This window comes from Rhinopithecus bieti, unplaced genomic scaffold (genome assembly GCF_001698545.2).
Source record: "Rhinopithecus bieti isolate Rb0 unplaced genomic scaffold, ASM169854v2 scaffold_56174, whole genome shotgun sequence".
Taxonomy (NCBI): Eukaryota; Metazoa; Chordata; class Mammalia; order Primates; family Cercopithecidae; genus Rhinopithecus; species Rhinopithecus bieti.
The window spans coordinates 5,499,738-5,523,294 of NW_016824749.1; the positions used below are offsets into that span (position 1 = coordinate 5,499,738).

General features: G+C 48.8%; 1 long non-coding RNA gene across 1 annotated transcript; it reads left to right on the forward strand.

Moving 5' to 3' along the window:
* The first annotated feature begins 4,799 nt into the window (after positions 1–4,799).
* Positions 4,800–21,292, forward strand: LOC108522402 (uncharacterized). Its single transcript, XR_001883450.1, has 3 exons — positions 4,800–4,835; positions 20,008–20,173; positions 21,180–21,292. It is a non-coding gene; the product is annotated as an uncharacterized LOC108522402 (long non-coding RNA).
* The last annotated feature ends 2,265 nt before the right edge of the window (positions 21,293–23,557 follow it).

Sequence of the window (23,557 nt, forward strand, 5' to 3'; positions counted from 1 at the left end):
CCTGTTTTACATGGTTTCTCTGTTTTGGAATGAACATGTAACTCCTCTTTCCCAGTTGCAGGGTGGGCTCCCTTGTTTTATACTTGCACATCTCTTTGCCTGGGTACATCCCAAGTGCTGAACAAATACCTAGCAGCTGATAGTTACTGAAAACAAACCACATCGGATTGTGGTGTCAAGAAATTGATGTCTATTGAAGAAAGAGTAGTTTGAGAGAAAAAGGAAGAAAATTCATGAAATCAATGTAGTGGATTTTAAAATATACTATTGTTTTTATTTGTCCCATGCTGCTCACTTAGCTGCAAGATCCCCAGGTGTCTTGTCTGTTGTCTTTTCTTGACACCCCCCAACACACACACACACACACACACACACACACACACACACACACCTTAGTGTTTCTGCAATTCAAATGGGCCTTACACTTCATTGCAAAAGAAACTCACAGGGCCGGGACGTGTATGTAAAGAGACGGATGTCACCCACTCCTGGCAGATGCAGCAGCTCAGAAGGGCTCCTGGTGGGAACCTCAGTGGCCCAGCACACGATGGGCAGTTTCTCTTACCTGTGATTCCCTTATTGTGGCTTGAAATATTATCTAGTATGCTGTGATATAGCATTGAAATAGAGACTTTCAAGAAAGTCAGTGAGGAACTGTCACATACTAGGCAATGGGACACAGTAGAAATTGCCAAGTCTCTTGGAAATTGGGGTAACCTCAACAATGCTTATCTCAGAGGAGGTTACAGAACTTTCAGAGTTAAGAGAGGTCTGTGGACCTCCTCCTGTCCTGGGAAGAACTGTCACTCAGGCACCGAGCAAGCTGCCACACCTTCCAGCCAACATTTTTTTTTTAACTCTCAACTTTTAAGTTCAGGGGTACATGTGCAGGATGTGCAGTTTTGTTACGTAGGTAAATGTGTTTTTTGAAACAGAGTGTTGTGCTGTGGCCCAGGCTGCAGTGCACTGGCACAGTTGTGGCTCACTGCAGCCTCAACTTCCTGGACTCTAGTGATCCTTTCATCTCAGCCTCCTGAGTAGTTGGGACTACAGATACAGCACCATGCCTGGCAAATTTTTGTATTTTTTCTCTTTTTGTGTGGAGACATGGGTTTTGCCATGTTACCCAAGCTGGTTTCAAACTTCTCAAGTGCTCCTCTTGCCTCAGCCTCCCAAAGTAAAGGGTCAAGTGCACGTCTGGGTCTGCTCAGTTCCAGCATCAGCAGTGTTGCCCATGCATTCGTTACAGCACTTTGGAAAGAAACAAGGAGGAGAGAAAGATACTATGTTTTAAGCAACTTCTATAGTGCTGGTGTATCAGTTATCTGTTGCTGCTGAACAAACTACTCCGAAAATCAGTGGCTTAAAATGATAATCACTGATTTGCTCACAGTGCTGTGGGTTGATGATATGGGCTGAGCCATCTGGGATGGATTGCCTCTGCCTCACACAGTGCTGTCTGGGCTCACTCAGGCATCTGCGGTCAGCTGGCAGCCAAAGACCTTACATTTCTGGGAGTAGGCTGGCTATGGGCCATGTCTCTCCTTTTCCTGTAGGCTGGCTCAGAGTTCTTCACCCAGTGGTGGCTCCGGGGTGCCCAGTAGCAATGAGGGAAGGCAAGCCTCAATGTGCATGACTCTTCAGGGTGACGTCACATCATCTCATTGACCGAAGCAGATCAAGTGGCCCAGGCCAGATTCAGGAGTTGGGGAGATAATCCTGTACTGTGGCTATAAAGTCACATTGGAAATGGGCTTGCAATGAGTGACAGGAGGAATCTGTGGCCTTTTTTTTCAATTGACCATGTCTAGAAATAAGATAAGTTCTTTATAAATATAACCCCATTGAATCTTGAGCTCCATGGGGCCATTCGGAATGATCCCAGGAAGACGAAGAAGCTGAATTTTGAGAACAGAGTGGCTCTCCTGCCTTCACATTGCTTGTGAGAAGTGGGGTGGGGTCCCCAGTAACCAACATTAATAGGGATTGTCTGTCAGGCATCAGCTGAATGCTTCCCTGCGAGAGTAGAAGCTCACACCTCAGAGCCAGCCAAGCCTGGGCTGGAGGCAAGTGTCTGCTGCTCTCATTCACACTCTATCCTGATTAATAGCACCTGGATTTCCTCACCTCTGAAATGAGCTTATTCTATGTGCTGCCTAGCATTGTAGGAGGCAAGGTCGGGCTCAGAGTGCTGGCAGTGCCTTCCTGAGTGGAGCTGGCTGGTCACCGTTCTTAAAGATGGTTGGCAAGACAAGAGCTGCTGGTGCTTTTTCTGAGAAGTTGAGAGAAATGGCAAAGTCTAGATGCTTGGCACAAAGTCGATGCTGATGTGAAGACCCCCAGAACCTAAGACCATGAATGATGTCTCTCCCTCAGCTGGGGACCTTCTTGTTTCAAGGGGGCAGAGGCTGAGCGCAGCAGACACTGTTGTGTCTGGATCAGATGCCCCAGATCTCAGTGGCTGATTCCATCTGGCTGCCCCTAGCTCCTGTGGACTTTGTTACTCAATGGCTCACACCAAAAATGTCTTGAGTATTATGCTTAGTCCTTGGACAGCTTTAGTTTCTCTTCTGAGAATATGAAAATGTGGGCTCCTGAAGAGCCACCCAGGCCTATCTAAGAGGGTGGGCAGTGCAGCATGATATGGTGGAGAGGATGCCAGGCTCAGAGGCAGGCCAGGTGAGTTTAACTCCCTCACATCAGACCTTTACTTGCTTACATTCAACAAGCTCCTCATCTTCTTGAAATGTCAGTTTCTCCATCTAGAAAGTGGGCATACTGGCATTGAGCATGGAAGGCGTGTCCGGGGCACTGACAGCCGTGGGCACACAGAAGAGGAACTGTCTTCGCCATGGGCATATCTGGGGCACTGACAACCATGAGTACACAGAAGAGGAACTGTGGTCGCCATGGGCATGTCTGGGGCACTGACAGACATGAGCACACAGGAGAGGAACTGTGGTCGCCATGGGCATGTCTGGGACACTGACAGCCGTGGGCACACAGAAGAGGAACTGTGGTCGCCACGGGCACGGCGCAGCACTGTGCTTGTCAGCAGACGCTTCTAAGACCCGTCTTCTTTGCTCAATACCCCATGGAAGCCAAAATAGCAGCTTTTACTACCTATTACCTGGTGTTCTTATGCCCATCCTTTGCTGGAATAGTTTCCCTCAGTCAAGTTCACAATTTCGCAAACCTTAATTGGATAAATTGGATAAGATTTGTCACACCTCAGTAAACCAGAGGTGCTAAAATACCCAGAAAGAATGTGACGTTTGGCCGGTGTCTCCCTTCCCAAAACCAGGGCTGGAGAGCTCAGTCAGGACGTGTATTTGGAAAATAATCCCAGGAAAAAGGGGTAAGGGGCCAGTGGGTGGCCAGCAGGGTGGGAGGGGAGTCAGATGGCAGAGGAATCCCTGAGCTGGTCACCACTGCAGGCAGCAGCCACTCTCCAACCCTTTGGAAGGAAGAGAGTGTTTCTCAGAATCACCCAGCCGGGGGATGAAGAGGAGATGCACCTCCATCAGCCTCTGCCCTCCGGGGAGGAGGAGGCATCACCCATATTGCTGAGTGGTACCTGAGTGTGTGAAGTGGGTTCCCTCTAGCAGAAAAGAGATGTCAAAATAGGATCCTGGGAAATCTTGCTGTGTCGTTTAAGATGTGGAATTCCTGCATCACCCGAGCCTACATTAGAGATCTAGATTTCAATTCAAGACTTTAGGTGTCCAGTTGATCTTTTTTCTAAATATGAGCCTGTGTGGAGCCTGGGCCATAAGGCTGCTTATAGCAGATAGTCGCACAGGTAGGTTTTGTTTATGCTGTCCAGTGGGGAGAGATCGTAAACCATCACCAGCGAGCAGCCCATTCACACACCAGACAGCCAGAAATCAGGTACGACAGAACAAAGTTCAAGCCCCCCACGTGCCCGTAAGGACGTGGTGGCTCTTTCTTTTGTCGTCCTGTATGGCTGGCCCTGCAGTTGTTCTGCCCTCTCCTGACCTCTGTCTTCCACTTCTTGTTCTTAGATTGTCACTTGACCTGGACACACACTTGGCCTTACATTCTCCTGGGCATTTCCAGCTACCATGGGTAATGACCCAGCCTGTCCACACCAGAGCCTGCATCCTCATTGTGTCACCAACTTGGCTGTCCTCATGTCCCCCAGAAACCTGCCTCACCCCTGTCCTGCCTGAGCAGGTGGCTTCTTTTTGAATTTTATCTAGTTAATAATTTCTACGATCCAGTTAATTGTCCCATAATACATACCTATTATTATGACTGAATGTGGTATCAGCAGCTTCAGTATTTTTAAGAAAATTGTAGTTCAGCTGAAAGCTGGAAAACACGATTGTTCTCAGGACCATTAGAGATTAAACAAAGAAAAAAGAAAAAGAAAAAGCCTTACAAAGCTTTGCTACAGGATGACCTGTGAGGCCAGAATTTGTAGCATATGCTCAAAACTCGAGCTTCCAAAATGGACACAGACATCAACTTCAATCCAGGCACCCAGTGAACAGTGCAATGCACCTCCTCACTAAGATAAAGGAAGACTGTATTTTTCTTGCTGTACAAGTGTAGCTCTAACGTCAAGAAAAACTAAGAGGTTGGGATTCTTGAAAACATTGCTGGTGCAGAACTAAGCATTTAAACATGTCATTAATTATTAGCATGGTTGCTGGCACTTTCTAAAAGGCCTAAGAACTTGTTTTTTGGCTCAAGAAAACGTATTTCTTGCTGCATTTGCTTTTTTACTGTGAGCGAAAAAAAGTTCTTTTGCAAAAATAACCACTTCTGTAATTCTGCAGCATGTGGAACTGGAGGAAGGAAACACAAAGGTAAGCGATTTCATTTTTGTGATTCTCAGTTTATCACTCATATTTTAAGAAAAGAATGCCTTTTAAACAAAGGAACTCACTCAGGCAAGTGCCTGAACCAAAGGCAGCTCTCTGCTGCATCCTGGCTTGTGTTCCCTGGGCAGTTGTCATGCAGATCAGCACCAGCCCACAAAGAGCCCTTACTCTGCTTCTGCACAGCTGGCCGGGCAGCTGGTCCTTCGGGGCATTCCTTTGATGCAGTTTGCTTGCTATCAGGCACCCGGGTCCCACAAGGGTCTCCTCCCATAGCACATATTAAGCATGGCCTCACAGAATCTATCCAATTTGGGGGTACAGGACACATTTGCCCTGGCCAGCAGCAGAAAAAAGAGCTCCTTCTGTTCAAGAGCCACCTGAAAATACAGAATTGATTGAAAGAGGACTCACCAGCTAAGATAGACCTTGCCGAATGTACATAAAGCTTTTCTCACCCTCAGCCATGGTGAAAAAATAGCAAAACAAAGTGATTTAACCAAGAACAAAGAAGCTGTTGTATCCACAGTGGTGGAGTCACACTGCTTTGGGAGGCCCAGCCCCCAGGTGTGTTCTTTCCTTGCCTGTGTGTTTGCCACTTGGCTTGGTGAGTGTTGGTTGGTGTCTGCTACTGGACGGGTACAGAGCAGCTGTTGGGGGCACAGGAGCAGGTGAGCCTGGCAGGTATGGCCCAAAAGGACAAGTAAACAGCAGTGACTGTGCCAAGTGATGACTGCTCCAAAGGGGTGAGGAAGGGGTCCTGGGGGAGCAGAGTGGGAGGGGGGCCCATGAAGACAGGGAGTAATCAGGAGAGCTGAGACCTGGACGAGGAGCAGGGGCTCCCTGCGTGTGGGTGCTTGTGACCCTGGGGGTGGGGGAAGGCAGTGTTCCTGGGGCAGTTTTGCTCTTCTGGTTTTTGAGTTTGATGAAGCATGGAGCACGAGTGTAGGATGCATAAGATAAGACCGGAAAGGTGGGTAGTGGTCTCATCATTAAAGGCCTCATACCAGGTTTTAGGGGATTGGGCCTCATCCTGGGCTGTGAGCATCCTGTGAATAGAGTGATAGAATCGGATTGGATTGGTATAGGTAAGCTGTGAGTGATCTTCCCCAGACAGCAGAGAATGGTGATGAACTTTGATTCTTCACGTCACTTTGAAATAGTCACACTGATGTTTCTCACACTCTTTGGAATGCATTTTCCTTGGACAAACACCTGAAGGCATGTGCCATGACTCCCTGTTAGGGTGGCCCCTTGAATTCCCATTTCCTATCCCCCTCTCCTGGCTGCACAGCCAAGGCACCCTGGAAGGAAGGTCCATTGACTACATCCCACTTCCTGGGAACATGGCAGCGGGCCTGCCCCACTCTCTGTGGGCCGCACCCTCTCCTGTCTGGAGCTTTGTTATTTATTTACCTTTTGTGCTTCACTTACTGGACTGGAGGCTTTTCCAGCATATGTGTTGCACAAGTGTGTGTCCCAGTGTGCAGGTGCATGTGTACGTATGAAGGCGGGTGTAGGGGGAGTGTCTTCATCTACCTCCAGACTCCCAGCAGCATCACCCTGAGCACGGCTGCTCCGGGTAAGAGCTAAAGAGCTTCGGAGAGCTGAACGTGGCACCACATGAATGTTTCAGGATATTTGCACTGCAACAGTGCTTATTTCTTACAATTCATAGATATTTTGTGGCTTTTCCCCTCTATACAAATATATTTGGCAATTAATAACTTGCATTATCTCTAATAATAATGTACTTTGTCCTGTCAAGAAACTCTGTTTAGGCTCCCCAAAAGCAAACAAATAGAAAAATACATTCCTAAAAAACAGTACACATTTATTTCTCATAATTCTGGAGGCTGGGAGGTCCATGCTCAGCATGCTGATAGGCAAGGACTCTCCTCCTGGTGGAGGACGGCTGCCGTGTCACTGCGTCCTCACTCGGAGCAAGAAGAGGTCAATCTCTTTCTCATCTTACAAGCACACTAATGTCATCACGGACGCCCATCCTTATGACCTCCTCTAGCCCTAAGGACCTCCCACAGGCCCCAACTCCTAATACCATCACATTGGGGTTTAGGGCTACAGCGTATACATTTTGGGGAGAGACACAGACATTCTGTTCATAACATAGCGTAAACAAATAACAGCTGCTAGTCATGTGCTGTGGCACACACCTGTAGTCCCAGCTACTCAGGAAGCTGAAACGGGAGAATCTCTTGAGCCCAAGAGTTCAAGGCCAGCCTGGACTACATAGCAAGATCTCATCTCAAAAAAAAAAAAAAAAAAAAAAAAACCCAATTGCTGCACTGAAAATTTTATTTATTTTTGTAGAGAAGTCTCGCTATGCTGCCCAGGCTGGTCTCAAAATCCTGGCCTCAAGCAATCCTCTTACTTCAGTCTCTCAAAATGCTGGAATTATAGTTGTGAGCCACCGTGCCCAGCCTGAAAACAGAATTTTCAACAGCAACATGTCTTTTTCCTGCAAACCACCTAACTGTCCCCTAGTTATCAAGGTAAAGGCAGAGTCCCGAGAAGTAAACAGGGCGCCTGCAACTTCGTGGGGGTAGCTCCTTGAGGCCTACCTCTGACTTACCTGCCTCTCAGAAGGCACGCTGGTGGAGAGAGTTGCAGGGGCAGGGCTTTGAGCCTGCACCTGCAGTGGTCTCACAGCACATAATGTGCAGCCCACCAGGGTGGGTGCAGAGTTCAGGGCCTCATCCTGCAGGGACAAAGCTGCAGAGCCACTCTGTAGGTGGGCAGGCTCCCTGGCTCACTGACCTCCCCACCTTAGCCTCACTCTACTAAGCCAGCAGCCCTTTGTGCTTAGACAGTGGGTTCTGATCTGTCTCCCTCTGGAATTTCCACTGATTACTTCTGCCTCAGTTCTTTCTCCGTTCAGCCTCTCCAGATCAACTGGACCCAATTCCCTCCTGCAGAGTCAAAGGGAATGTGCAAAGGGAAAAGTCAGGACATGCCCAGCAGCTTGAGTGCTCCGAGGTGACAGGGCAGGCTGAACCTCCCAGATGAGTGGGCTAGAAGTTTAAAGGAGCAATACCGGCAATCCTTTTTTGCTGAAGAAGAAAGGATGTCACATCTTCCCTTTATTCTAGCCCACTGGGGAGTTGACACCCATGGGCAGTTACTGACACAGAAATAGCCTGTTAACAAAACCAGAGCAGTGAAATAAGAAGGATCCAATTTCTACTATAATTGTAAAAGAAGGTTCTGCTGGAGATCCCTTGGCAGCCTTCACTTTCCTCCTAGATCAGGACAGGACCGGGATGGCGGCAAGGCGGCAGCATGGAGACCAGGAGTGAGGGTGTGGCCAGGCTGCGGCTCCCTTTGGCTGCAAGGTCTGCGGTGGAGCGACCCTGGGTGGATCTCTTCCCTCTTGGGCCCCAGGTGTGGCATCATTGCAAAGAGTAAAAGAATCAACATAGGTAAGAAATGTGGCACAGCCAAGGTTTTCAGTGTGTGCCCATTTGCTGTTGATGGTGAGGAAGAGGCCTTGGCTGACTGTGGAATGAGTAGGGGAATGTCTGACATTTAGGATCCATCTGAGGTCATCACGGAGCCACCCGTGATCTGAGCTCAGCACTGACCAGAGGCTCCTTCACATAAATTCTCTTCTACTCCAAAGGAGATGCCTCTTCCACAGGTACGATGACCCCTTTTGCAGATGAGGCCGCAAGGCTCCTGGGGTGGTGCTGCTGTTCCAGAGAGGCACTAGCTCACACTCACAGACGGGGGCTCACTCTGAAGCACAGTCTGAAACCTGACGTTGCCCCTAATCCCTTTGGCATTGACTTCCCCAGCTGCTATCTAGCCCTTTGCTTCCCCTTCCTTGGTCTTTGGACTTGACATCATTCTCCTGTGTCAGACACAGCGTCTCCCAACAACAGTCTGGAGCATGATCCTCACTGTCCTGCTTTGGACAGCCTCCCCTCTCGGTTGAGAATAGGACTCTGTTCAGTATAATCAGGAGGAGGAGCAGCACTCAGGGCTCACCACGACCTTTGGAACCCAGAGCCAGGCACCCAAAGTCACATTTGGAAACTGGAAGAAATACTCCCTGCATCCAGGCCCCCTGACTCCTGGTTTTCTTCCCGTCCACAGCTTGTCCCTCATCCACTGACCTTGGAGGGCTCCATCTGTGGGCGGTGCATAAGAGTGAACAGATGACAATTCCCCGGCAGGCATCTCCCAGGCTTGGAACCAGTGAGCCGATCAGATGGATGGGGATGTGCACAGCCTGCTTTGCGCTTTTCCTTCTCTGCTCCTGGGGCAGTGCCCGGGTTGTGTAAATCAGGGATCCAGTGTCAGATTCTGCCGGAAGGAACCCCATCCCTTCTGAAATTTCCATACCTTTTCTGTACGCTCCTTTGTCACTCCTATCAAAGAAAGATTCATTCATTTTTTACAAAAAGGAAAGAAAGAAATATCAGAGCAGGGAGAAGGATAAAGCACCTTGACATCTAGGCTAGTAGAGCAGGAACTTGAGCTTGCAAGGAAGGAGACAGGAGATAGAAACTGCTTTTGCTCCAGATTCAGTGAGTCGCAGCTTAATCTGTTTTCAGTTATTTTGTATTTGCAAAATGGGGATTCTAATTTCCAGATTTTACCTAACACGGAAGGACATGGGGAGAATGAATGAGCTTGTGTTTCTGCAGAGTATGTGTGCTAGAAGGTTCTGTGTCAATAACTGGAAGAAACAGAAATAATATGAGCTGGATATGTGGGACACATTGGGTGTCCCTTGATGGTTCTGTGTTGACTCAAATTCTGCTTGAGCAGAAGAGTGTTTTGAATCCTTTGAAGCAGCAGTGAATGCCACCTTTCCACCAGGCTTGGGCATACATTTCACATGTGGAGACCCATTCTAGTTGACACTTCATTATTTTGTTCCCAGCTCTGTAGCAAGAGCTCGGAGTGTGTCTGCACCCATTGATCACAGCTCAGTGAGGCAGGGACAGTATCACTGCCATTGTTCACATGAGAGATGGATTCTATAAGAGGTTCCATACTGCCTAGGAGTCAGTATGGAGCTTCTGGGCTGGAGAGGGCCCTCCCTGCAGCATTTTGATGCTAGGTTCAGGCTTCTAAGGGTTGACCTGCCTCAACTCCCCCAACATAGGGTCAAGGGCAGTGTTGAAGATCTGCTCATCCTGGTCTTCTCATCCTCATTTTCATGTACTTTATGAACTTCTGCTTCCAAACCCTCCCACATAAGAGACACGCAGGAAATATTCCTGGTTGTCGTGCTTTATCTGTTCAGAGTAAATTATTTCAGAGGGACCCTGTGTAATCCTGCAAGACGGATGCTGGGCATGTGGACCATGTACCCTTCCTTACAGTCTTCTGGGGCTTCCCTTCCTTGTCAGGCTGGGGTTTCCTTTGTGCAGTAGGAGCCCTTCTGTATGTGCAGTATGTCAATTATTCTACTTCTGCAGTCCTTGAATCAGCCATCATTTTTTGGTAAGAAGTCTTCATGTACTTGTGTAGTCACTGGCTTACTATTTAGTCTTCTCTGGAGGTGAAATACTCTAATTGTGTCAACTTTCCTTCAAAACCTACTTTCTAATCCCCTTAATCGATTTCATCTCCCAAATCCCCAGACCTTCTGATGAGGTCATGGAGGCTCCAGTCACAGACACAGCTCTGGCCCCGCATGGGGCATTGTACTAGTGACTGGGGCCGAGTATCCTGGATCCTGGTGGTCTCCACTCAGATGCCCTGCAATGCCCGCGTCTGATCTGTATGCCAACTCTGCAGTTTCTGCATGCTTTTCTTCTAACTGCAGCCCATGCTCTTTCTTCGGGGACTTGGGCCACGGGAGCTGCTTAGCCTCGCTGTTCAGAGAATTGCAAGGGCCTGTGGGTGCATGTCCTTCCTAGTGGTCAGTAGCTCATGACTGACAGGCAGGAGTGGGAAAGTCCAGCTTCCCTGCTTCAAGGCAGGACAAATTCAGAGGCCTTGCTTGCCCTCCAGAGGCCTCTTCAAGATCAGGCTGAAGATCTCCCTACAAGACTGTTCTTGAGATTGTGCCTGGCTTGACTTTCCCCCCACCACCCTCCTTTCCTGCTCCCTCCCTGACCTCCCTTGGCGCCTCTCCCTTCATCAGTCACTTGCCTGTGGATTCTCAACAGAAGTCTGATTCTGGAAGAACCTGCCTAGGACATTTGGATCTTGTGACTTGCTCAAGGTCTCAGAGGCTATCTGGATAATCTCCCTGTGGCCCAAGCTTGTTGTTCACCCACCCTTGTGCTTGGTTTCTCACTTAAGCTAGTGCCTCTGCCAGTTCTAACTTCCTGAGACTACAGCTAAGACACATAAAGGGAAGATGCTCTAGGGAGACAGCAGGACATCCTGCTGAGGGGTCAGAGTGCTTGGGGCCAAAAGGCTGCTCTGACACTTACAAGAGTGTGCATGTGTGTGACTGTGTGTGTGTGTGTGTGTGAGAGAGAGAGAGAGAGAGAGAGAGAGAGAGAGAGAGAGAGAGAGAGAGAGATGAACCCTGGGCAGGTCACTTAGTCTGAAACTGAAATGGAGTCATCAACAGCATCTCTTTATCATGGATCAGCTGCGGGGGGTTCCATGACATCACGCATATAATGTCTCGGTATGGAGGCGACGTTTGCATTCGGTATACACTAATTGTCACCATGCATTAAATACTCTGCTGTCTACGCTTTTTCTGTGTACAATGTAGCCCTAAAGGCAATTGGGAATGTGGTTAGGAGAATTGTATCCCAATCAGGGATTTAAGAGGCCCTTCTCCTGTTGCTTAGGGGATGGGAACAGGCAGAGGGACTCAAACAGTAGGAGATAGTGTCCTTGACATTCTGAAAAGAGGACAGTGGAAGCTAGAATACACACAGACTGCTTCTGAGGAGAAGGGAGGCAGGCACCCGAATTCACGGGCTGTGGGGTTCACAGAGCGGTGAGCACAAGAATCCGCACCCCCCTCTGCAAAAGGTCAACGTGGATGGCTTTGGCTCCCCAGGGGACAAGAAGACATTCGTCTCTGGAGTCAATGGTACAAACAAAAGTGGAATAATTTACTCTTCCCTTTGGCTCATGCAGCAAGTGATGCTTTATAATTAGAGGATTTTTCCAGGGAGGGAACATAAGGAGTTGATGGCGCCAGTGCCTGCTTATTGGATGCCCACACATCAGAGGAAAAAGGACAAAACACTTAGGGAAATAAGAAGCCATTTAGAAAATAAATCCCCAGGGAATCCTTTGAATTTCAATGGACCAAGGACAACTGCTATTTTTCTACTATAGTCTTCTTTCTTGCAGACCATACTTTTCCAGGGCTGGCTGAGCCTGGCTGTTCATGAGCAGACACTCCTGAGCGGTCCTGGAAAAGGGAGATCTGAGTTTACGGGGAACAGCTCACCCTCAGATAAGCAGGCAGTCAAGAGACACAGTTCACTCAGCAAACACTCAGTAACTTCAGGGTGTCGTCTTAGATGTTACGGTAGAAGATGATTCAAACTCAGCTTCTGCCTGACAAGGGCTTGTGGTCTAGGAGTGGGGAAGAGACGAAGCTAAGAACATCCAAAGCAAAGGGAGGAACTGCTGTGAAGGAATGTAAAATGAGGGACTGGGGGTCAAATAAGGGAAATTGTGTCTGGAGCCCAGGGTGAAGGCCAGGCACAGCTTCCACCCCGTGGGGCTGAGCCTCCAGCCCAGCCAGCTGGGGTGGGGTCCTGGGGTCATCCCACTGGTCTCCCAACAAGAATCTTGTTATGCACTTTGGGAGGCCGAGACAGGCGGATCACGAGGTCAGGAGATTGAGACCATCCTGGCTAACACAGTGAAACCCCGTCTCTACTAAAAAAAAAAAAATACAAAAAAACTAACCGGGCGAGGTGGCGGGCGCCTATAGTCCCAGCTACTTGGGAGGCTAGAGACTTGAGGCAGGAGAATGGCGTGAACCCGGGAGGCGGAGCTTGCAGTGAGCTGAGATCCGGCCACTGCACTCTAGCCTGGGCGACAGAGCAAGACTCCATCTCAAAAAAAAAAAAAAAAAAAAAAAAAAAGAATCTTGTTATGAAGAATTTGATCTAAAAAAACATTAAAATGATATATACTTGCAGACATTGTGTTTTATTGTATTTCACTTAGCTTTGTGATCAGTTTAAATATTTTCATGATTTAAAACATCTTCCCAGAAAGAAAATTCTATTTTATTACCTTGTGAATAGGGAAATTAAGGATCTAAATCAAGATGGTTTGCTTTGGCATCTAAGTTCAATGAAGTGGTTAGTTAGTTGTCTTTGTGGCTTGGAGTGGAGAGAGCGTCTACCAGAAATTTTCTGATCAGCTACTGAGCCATGCCGTCACAACCAGATCTTTGTAGATGGAGCACAGGTGGCTGCTGATGGTCCCTCCTCAAGTGCACCTCTCTTTGTATCTTGGTGAAGCACTCATCTAAACAACTTACTATGTGCTTTCCTAGCCAACTATCTTCTACATGTTTAACAAAATCAATATACTTTTTGTGATGGTCTCTAATTAGGTTCCTGATTTTAATTTCTAACTGGATGCAGCATCATTATGTTACATTTTTAAAGAATAAATCATTTGTTTCACTAATACATTCATATTCTTAATCTTTCACTCCTTGCAAAAATATTAGGTTGATTTATTAAACTGTGCTTAATAGATCGGGTTATATTATTAATCATGCAATAGTTTTATGTTAAAATAAAAATTAGTAGTTAATTCAGAAAACTTTCAGACTCTGCTTCCCCATTGACTGTGGAGGCAATGGCATAGTGCTTGATTTTTTTCTTTCCTCTTGACCATATGGATTTTCATTTACTCTTTCTGAATATACTTCTGTTTGCGTGGATTCAAACTTGCTTCTAAGCTTTCCTTCTGATTAATATTGAGAGCAGAAACCAACAGGAATTCCTGTTCATGTGTTAAGCAGTATTGGGACGAAGCAAAAACAAACCTCCAAAGAAGCAAACATAGCAAGAAGTTGGGAGACTGCTCCACAGAGTCCATCTTCTTGGAACATAAGGCTCAACTCAAGAGTCTGTTCACCAACACCTCCTTTGAGACCCTCCCTTTGCTGTGCCCTTTAATCCTAAACTGTGTTGTCAGACTCTGACAGTTCCAACCAATTCCTCACTTTTTAGGACTTGCCTTAACAATCACTGAGCTCAGGCCCTGAAACCAATACATAGGGTCCCCTGACTTTGCCCTTTTGAGAACTCCTAATACCATCAAGATGGAGGTTTTTCTTTTTGCAGTAGGTCTTTTTCTAGGGTCCTTTCAAGGAGTGGAGAGGACAGTATCCGGATCATGACAACTTTTCTCCAGGCTGAAAGCTACATTCCAGTTGATTCCCAGTCTTGGAAGCACATCTGATTCACATTAGTAGTTTTAACAAATCCTGATACCCAGGCTTTTCTCCAGAACCATGAAGTCAGAAATTCAAGGTTTGAGGGGGGCCTTGGCATTGGTATTTTTAAAGCTCATTTGTGAATCTTATGTGCCTCCAAGGTTGAGAACCACAGATGGAGAAGGTGGGCATTTGTCAATCAATTATGTAATCATTCACTTTTGACAAATGTTTTTTGACTGCCTTATCCATGGCAGGCACTTCTTGGCACTGGAAGTAAGATATGTACAAGACTGGCTTGGTCCCTGTACTCAGGGAACTCATGTTTCATTGGGGGAAGAAAGAAAGGAATCCCAAGATGATGCCAAGTATTGTGAGACAATAGAGACAGGGTGATGGGCAGGTGCAGTTCCTGGGAGTGTGGGGGAGTGCCCCACTGCATGGGAGACCTGCCACCTGAGACCCCAGGACGGGGAGAAGTAGCCGTGGGAGCGTCCTGGAGAGAACACACCAGGTAGAGGGAAGGGCAGGGGCTCAGGCCCTAAGTCTGAGTGGCCTAGGATTATTTGAAGAACAGAAAGCAGGTCAGTGCAGCCAGATTGCATTGGGACCAGAGGAGAGTGGCCTCAAATGCAGCTGAAGAGTGAGTGCTGGCAGCTGGTGCTGAGCTTTGCAGGCCGTGATTGATTTGGGTGCTCCTGCGAGCACCACAGGGAGCCTTGGGCTAGGTTGCAGGCTCCAGGAGGGCCTCAACATTGGAAGGCACGGCCAGATCTAGCTATCCAGCAATACCACCTTGCGAGGCTGGGCTGCTGCTGAGAGAATATCCCGCAGGGAGACAGGGCAGCGACCTGGGCAAGCAGTCCAGAGGTGGATGTCAGTCCAAGAGTGACGTGGATGGTACAGACTAGAGGGCAGGGGGAACAGGACATATGCTGACACGGGGTCAGAGGCAGAGCCAGGAGAACTTTCTGGTGGGTGAAGAAGGGCTGGAGGGAAAGGGGGCCACCAAGAGTGGCTCCTTGGTGTGTAGCAGAAGCTGCCTGGTTCCACCTGTGGCCGTGGCCGTCAGCCCTGGGGCAGAGGGAACTGTGGTATGGTGGGTGGAGATCACTGGAGGTGGAGCAGGAGTTCCAGTGGCTGTTCCATGGCAGGAGAATGAGGCAGGAGTTGGAGCCAGAGATTGGGATCTGGGAGGTCTAGGAGTCTTTGACATTTGGACCCACTGACAGATGTACAGCATGATGACACTGCTTGGGTTAGGAGTAATGAGAGAACAGAAAAGGGCCTGGCCAGGTGCTGGAACACAGCCACATGTCCCTTGGGAGACAGCGAAGTAGAGATCCGCAAAGCCAGTGGCCATGGAGCAGATATGGAGGGGGTGCCATCCTCACAATCAGGGACCAGACTTGTGGGACACCTGAACACCCTAAGGCAGACAGGAGGCCCTGCATTACAGGGATACAGCCAGCTCCGGCCTCGCCCAGTCCCACCAGCTGCCATCACACCTCAAGGTCATATCTCCCTAGTGACAGAGCCACCCTGAGGGCTTCGAAGAAGTCACTGGGGGCCTGGGCTACAGCGGGTTCTGTGCAGGGGTATGGCTGGAGGACAAGTGGAGTGAGTGAGCAGAGAACAGCCTCTCTCTGAAACGAAACGAGGGCATCTCCCAAGTGTAGCCAGAGCCATGCCCTATATAAAAGCAATGATTCCCACCTCGACTGCCCTTGGAAAGTGGGTTAGGCATCGGACTCTTTTCAAGGTAAATCAGGAATGAGGCTTGGCAGAGAGGATTTGCATCAGCGGATAAAGGGCAGGTAGCAGAGAAAGTTGAGAATGAGAACATGAGTGAGGGGGCCAAGGGAGTGCCTGCGGAGCAGTGCCTGCTGCCCGTCAGGAGGGGTGGGAGTGTGTATGAGTGACAGAGTGAGTGTGTATGTGTGAGCGTATGCCTGTGAGTGCATGTAAGTATGCGAGTGTGTGAGAGAGTGTATGTGAATGCCTGCAAGCGTGTGTGTGCTAGTGTGTGAGAGCGTGTATGTGTGAGTGTATGCATGTAAGTGCATGCAAGCATGTGAGTGCCTGTCAGTGCATGCAGGAGTGTGTACGTGTGTGTGTGTCTGTGTGTGCGGGCAGTGGCAGTGGTGAATGGCTGAGCTGGCAGGAAGGTGCTCTTTGGCACCAGGCTGCAGGCTCTGCCATGGGTCTACCGAGGCCATCATTTTTACTGACATGAGTCAAGATCCTCATATTTAGGCACGAGCACAAATTCTTGGCATGGAGGAACCAGAATGCATTGCTGATTTTTACTATAAACTTGCAAAATAAAATGCTATTGAGAAGCCAGGAGTCAGCACCAAATTGAGAAGAGAAATTGACCAGGAGAAGCCTGGCTGCTCTTTTGAAAGGGACATGAAAAGGAGAGCCCCTGTGAGGAGGACAGCGGACACAGGAAGGATGCCTGGCTGTGTACTGTGGGGAGTGGAGCACGACCTGGAGGTTCAGCCCCCAATAGGGAGGCAGTAAGGAGAGCAGGACTAGGCATTCACACATGTGAGCATTTGGGGTGCAGATAAGTCCCAGGAGCCTCTGGCGGAAACGGAACTGCTGGTGTCTGTGGGGAAGAGCCCAGAGCTCCTGGGGAAGCCCCACCAGTGCCCAGAACGGCTGCGGGACCAGCCCTCAGTGGCCAGAGCAGCTACCCTGGTGCTGAGTGGGTTGCCATCTGCACTTGGGCCCTTTCCGCTCAGAGACTGGGACCTGCCATGCTCTACGTCCACCATGCCCCTTTGTGTTGGACATGCATGTTGTTGGCAGTGCCTAATGCATACAGAAAGCTCTCTACAGCATGTTCAAGTGCATTCTGCCAAGGATCTCATTACTTTTGCTGCAGTAGAAGCTACATGGCCTTAGAGCACCACCGGGAGCTCAAGGGGGACATTTTCAGCAGCTGACGAGCTGGACTGCTGCCCACCTTCCTCTGAGGAATATCAGCCTCACAACAGTGCAACTGTCATTTCTGTCTAGTTAATTCCCGTTAAAAGCATCACAAACCACAATGAAAATAAATAAAAAGTCTAATTTGTCCAATTAAAAACACACTGAGATCTGGGGTATCTCCCAGGAAATGTCATAGAAAGATGAAAGCTTACTGCTTCCTATCTGACACACCCCAGTGTTGGAAGGGCAAGTAAGATGGGTAATAAGAGGAATACCAGATGACTAGGAAATGCTAACATGTCACTAAACAAGGTGGTTATGGAATTGCAAAGGCCCAAGTGTGTGTGCTGCAGAAACAGCGAATGGGCAGGGCTTTCCTAAGCCCGGTAGCAGGTGTGGGAATGTACTAGATTTCAAAGGTCTCAAAAGCATAGAGAATAATAGGACACGAAAAAGTGCAGGCAACAAGAGAAAAACCAGGGAAATAAAACTTCACCAGAATTAAATACTTTTGTGCATCAAAGGACACTATTGACAAAGTGACAAGGCAGCCAAGCCATGAAATGGGAAACAATATTTGCAAATTATATATCTGATAAAGGGTTACTATTTAAAATAGGCCAGGCGCAGTGGCTCATGCCTGTAATCCCAGCACTTTGGGAGGCCGAGGCAGGTGCATCACTTGAGGTCAAGCACTTGAGACCAGCCTGACCAACATGGTGAAATCCTGTCTCTACTAAAAATACAAAAATTAGCCAGGCATGGTGGCGTGTGCCTGTAATCCCAGCTACTCAGGAGGCTGAGGCAGGAGAATTGCTTGGACTCTGGAGGTGGAGTTTGCAGTGAGCTGAGATTGCGCCATTGCTCTCCAGCCTGGGCAACAGAGCAAGACTCTGTCTAAAATATATATATATGAAGGGCTCTTATGACTCAACAACAAGACAACGAACAACCTGATTTAAAAATGGCAAATATAGATATTTCGTCATTGATGATAACCAAATGGCCAATAAGCTTGTGTGCTCAACATCATTAATAATCAGGAAAATGCAAACCAAAACCACAATGAGATACCAATTCACAGTCACTAGAATGGCTATTACAAACAAAACAAAACAGAAAATCACACATGTGACTGAGGATGTGAAGTTGAAACTGGAACCCTTGTGCAGTGCTGGAGGGAATGTCAAACCGCTGTGGTAAATGGTACGGCCATCCCTCGAAAAATTAAAAATAGAATCACCATATGATCCAACAATTCCGCTCCTGGGTATCTCCCCCAAATAACTGAAATATGAGACTTTAACAGATATTTGCACACCCGTAATCACAGCAGCATTATTCACAGTAGCAAAAGGTAGGAGCAAACCAACTGCCCACCAGCAGCTGAACAGATATGCAAAATGTGGTGAATACATCAAATAGAATATATTCCGCCTTACAAACGGATAAAGTACTGATGTGCTAGGACACATGGTGAACTGGGAAGACATTATGCTAAGTGAAATAAGCGAGACAAAAAAGGTCAAATACTGTGTGGTTCCACTTATGTGAGGTCCCTGGAGTTTTCAAATTCATGGAGAGAGAAAGCAGAAGGGTGAGTGCAGGAGCTCGGGGGAGCATGGAGACAGGGAGTGACTGTTTAATGGGTATGAAGCTTCAGTTTGGGAAACTGAAAAGGTTCTTGAGATGGACATTGGTGATGGCTGAACAATAATGTGAATGTACTTAATGTCACTCAGCTGTGCACTTAAAAGTGATTAGAATGGTAAAGTTTATGTTATGTGTATTTCACCACAATAAAAAATAGCATAGAAGCTGCAGAACTTCAAATGTGTGAAAGAATGCGATGTAGATGAGGCTCTTTTCCTTGTGAATGTGATGTGTTTTCCCTTTTGAAGTTGCAGTCACAGCTGGGAGATGAACAAGTCCCCACGCCAGCCCGCTTTCCTGGGTGCTCGGGGTCCCAGCTGCCAGTCCACACTGAATCATGACTGACTCCATGTGCGGCCCTTCCCTGGGGCAGTTATGTTTTACATTGGCACAAAGAAAAATGAAAATGAACAAGCTGGGGGAAGACTACCTTGCTGACTATGAGTGGTCACCGACAGGAACTGCCCCTCAGTCCCACAGGACTGTCAGTGGCCAGAGGCTGGAGGCATGTTCTGGGTGCCAGCTGGAAGCCTCTCGGCCCCAGGAGTGGCCTCTTGCTCTGGAGACACCTCTGGCTTTTACCTTTGTTTTATCACCCTCTGCGCACCTGCCCCCACACCCAGCCTATGAGCTCAGGTGCAGCCTCCAGCCCACTGTCTTATCTCTACCCCCATCTTGAGGCGGGGCAGTTCCAGCAGTCACCCTCTCTCCAGGCTTTGACTCTGCTCTGCACCCACTGCTTCCATGTTTACTAAAGCTTACGGCTCATCAGACCTGATGCCACAGCCTAAGACCTCAGACTGTAACCAAGTATCCCATTTTCCTAAAAATCATCTTTACCTTTTCTCTTTTTCCCTGTGTGTTCACTTTTTACTTAGCTCTTTAGGAATGCAACTATAACCATTCCTTTCTCTCCACCAGGCACTCCCTGCACTGCAAACTTATCTCACTATATGTTTGCTTGGAAATTCAGAGGACCAAATGTTGAACCAAACCAGGCACCCTGGGGATTTCAGCCCCACCAGGAGATTGCCTCGAGACCATGGTCAACTTATGACCTAGCTCTGCCCACGATAGCACCAGCCAGACCACCCAATGGATAAGATATTGAAATAAGTCATGCAGACCCCACCATCTCCTCCCCAGTCCCCTGCATGCCTTTCATGCCAAGTTCCCCTTTAAAGCTCCTGCTTTCTGCTTGTACAGGTGAAGCTGTTCCCTTACGGCAGAAGCCTGTATCTTCTTCCCCTCAGCCAAGCTCTGGAATGGTCACCTTCTCTCTGTCTGACCTCACTCTTGTTAACTGGACTCTGCAAGCAGTGAGCAGCAGGCCCTGCATTCATTCCAAGCCCCTCGCAATCCACTGCTCCAGGTATGGCGACCCTAATAGGCTTCTGAAGCCGAATGAGTGACAGGAGAACTTGGAGACAAGCACGACTCCTCTCCTCCCTTCAGACCCACCCAGGTGGAAAACAACTCATTTTCCCCATTGCAACAGCGATCCGCATCGGAATGTGCGCCTGTGAAGGCAGGGAGCTCAGGGCAAACAGGCAGCCCGAGGGGCTCTGCTGCTGGGTACAGGGTGCATGACACCTTCCAGCCTCATCACAGAAGCCAGCCCGGAGTCTCCCACCTCCACCTGCCATGAGGTGGCCCACTATTTAGGGAGCAATTTCCAGCTCTGAAGTTCCTGTTGAATTCACCTTGCAGGAAAGGAAGGAGCGCTGTGGGTAGGGCAGTGGTGTAACCTTTGCTGTGTCAGACACAGGTTGAGGTCAGTGGGGAAGGAGTGTGTTCACACAGCCCAAGGTGGGTTGTCCCCTAAACTGTACCTTCCAGGCAAGAAGCAGCCAAGTTTCTGAAGAGAGTGATGTTAATTAGGTAGTATTAGACTTGGATGAGAAGAGTGGAGCTGAGAGGTTTGGGGTAACAGATGAGAGGAGGGCTGAAGTCAAGGGCAGCGGCTTGGACAGAAAGACAGGAAGTGAATGTGAGGGCTGCTGGGACAAGGAGGGGAAGCAGCATGCCTGAATGGAGGACACCTGGCCCTGGGGGGTCCTGGCAATTGAGACTCATCTCCCACAAAGCTGCCCCCTGAGCTAGGAAGGGCTGGCCTTTTCAAGGTCATTCTCGCTACAAGGGCAAAGGGATTCGTGTGGGATTTAATGTCGTTGTTGTTAATCCTTCCAGATAGAGCAAAACCCAAAATAAAAAGACCATCAATACATGTGGCAGAAAATCCCCTCTTGGGAGTAGCAGTGTATGGGAATCTACATGGAAAATGCATGACGAAATGACATTTGTCGTCCCTAGGGTTTAGTCATTTAAAGACAATTTAGTTGAGTTCCCTACAAGAAGTTCCTTCTTTTTCACTGCAGCTGAAAACATGAACTTGACAATGTGATGTGACGCCAGGGGCAGCTCGCAGTTACTCTCAAGTGTGTGCCCACTCCCTCCTCGCCATCAGAGCATGCCACTGCACTGCTTCCCGCTGTGCAGGCTAGAGAGGTCAGTACAGACAGCACCAACGGTGCAGGGCACAGCAGGGCTCTGGAAGCCCTACCACTGCCTCAAGGGCCTGATGCGAGAGCCTACTGCAGAATAGGAGACCATCAGTTATTGGGAGGTGGAGTTGCTAGAGGCCAGGACTCTCATTGGCTGAGGGCCTCTCTCTTCCTCTCATGTCACTCCTGGGGCTGGTGGTCCAGGGCTCTTGTGTTCTGGAGGCCATGAGGACTGTGAGGTCCACAAAGAGGCTGCTGTGGCCAAATGCTTTATCGTGCCAGGGAATGGGCTGGATAAAGGGATCACTGAGAGCAGTGCCAGCCCAAGACCAAGGCTGGGGGAGTGGGTGTGTGCTACTGTTCAAGTCCCAGAAGACAACCTGTTCTTAGGGAAGCAAGAGTCTCAGTAGGGGTCTCTGGCACCCACTGAGTCATTGTGGGTGTCATTGTGTTTGGTACATTTCTCCAGACAAGTGGGTCAGCTCAGTGGCAGGCACAGTGGGTATGGAGGCACAGAAGACTGTGCCAGTGAGCATCCCATTCAGTTCAGGGATGGTCTTCCCTGCTGCCTTGGCATTTGAGCAGCTCCATGTCCACCTTGCTGCCACAGTTAGCCACAGAGTCTTCTGGAGGGCAGGATGCTGTAGACTGTGGTCCCAAGCCTCTCCGTGATGCCAATATTGCTAAAGTTGCTCGAGGGCAGGGAAGACAAGTGACTCATGGTGCAGGAGGTGTTACTGAGTCTGGGGGCAGCTCTGCTCTCATTCCTGACTCCCATGACAAACACAGACTTCAAAGAAGTGGCAAACACACTGACCCTGTGGCTCCACCATTGAAGGGAGCCCAGCTTCTCTAAGGCACTGACAGCTCTGGTGGTCTCTGCTGCTCATCACCGTTGCAGGCAGGGGAGGGGCATTGGGACGGGGGCTGCTCACAGAGGACAGATAGGTCCTTGGTCACAGGCTTCCTGCCTTCTGTTTGAAGGAGCTCTTGAACTTGCCTTGGTAGGACTGCACTAGAGCATGCAGACCATGTAGTTAAAGTCAATGCCGGGGTCCTTGATAGCTCTACTATCCACTTTGTCAGAGCTGGAAGCAGCCCTGGGTAGCAGGTGCCCAATCTGAGCCCCACACGCCACAGCCACCTTTCCAGTCTCGGGGAGCTCTAAACTTCCCTCCTGTCTGGTCTACACTGCACTGGCCTTCTAGAAAACAAAAAGAAGGCGTGGTTGTCTTTTGGGTGCCTAGAAACTGCTGTTTCAGCTCAGTAGCAGAAATCCTCCCCCTTTCACACCCAGCCCAGATGAGGAACACCCAGTCTGGCTACCTTCTTGGGAGCAGGTAGGAAGAGGGAAGGGGGCTACTAGCAATCAGAGTAAGATAGGAGTTTGTGTCAGTAACATTTCAGCTCACTAGGTGTATATCAAGTCCTTTGAGTGGGTAGAATTATTAATAATGACCTTGTGTCACTCGGCCCCAGGAAGCCCAGCCTCCGGTCCTGTTAGGTAGCTGAGTACGGACCAGCCCCTCTGGGGGCAGTGGTCTCAGATGTGGGCGGTGGTGTCCACTTTGACTGTTGAAACGCTGGCCACCCAGTGAAGATGTGGCCTACATGGCTAAAGAAATGGAAAACCTGGGCTCAAATGTAACCTGGCCTTTACACTTTTCCAGGTTTCCTTTGGATGCAGCAGAACCACTTGTTGCTTTGTACATATTGCCATTAGTGCGGAGACACAGCAGGGACCGCTCTTAGCGGGGGGCCATCCCCCAGCTCCTAAGTGTGGAAATAAAGGAAAATCTTGAGTGCCTTCAAGGGAAATTCCAAACACCCAGCTAGCTCTGAGAAGTAAATGAACAACTTGATAAGCAATAAGGTAATAGTAACTTAAAACAGTAGCCAAGGAAGTTAAAGTCATAGGGTGTTTGCTTCCCTATAGAAACTAAAGATACCATGCTAACATATGACTCTGAGTTGTTTTTCAGGAACCCACACCCCCCAACAAATGGACCTGCTGGCACATGGACCCCAGATAAGGGGGACTGAGGAATGAGCTCTGCCTGCCTTTGCTTGCTCTCAATTTCTTCTTGAGGAGCCTGGAGGTCATGCCCACAGGCCAGAGCTAACACTCTTTTCTGCTGACCCCCAGTCTAGACAAACTTTCCTTCCTTAACCTATTGCAAATCAGAACATCTTTGACTCCACCTACGACCTGTGGATCCCCACTTGGAGATGCTCTGCCTGTTTTGGGTCAT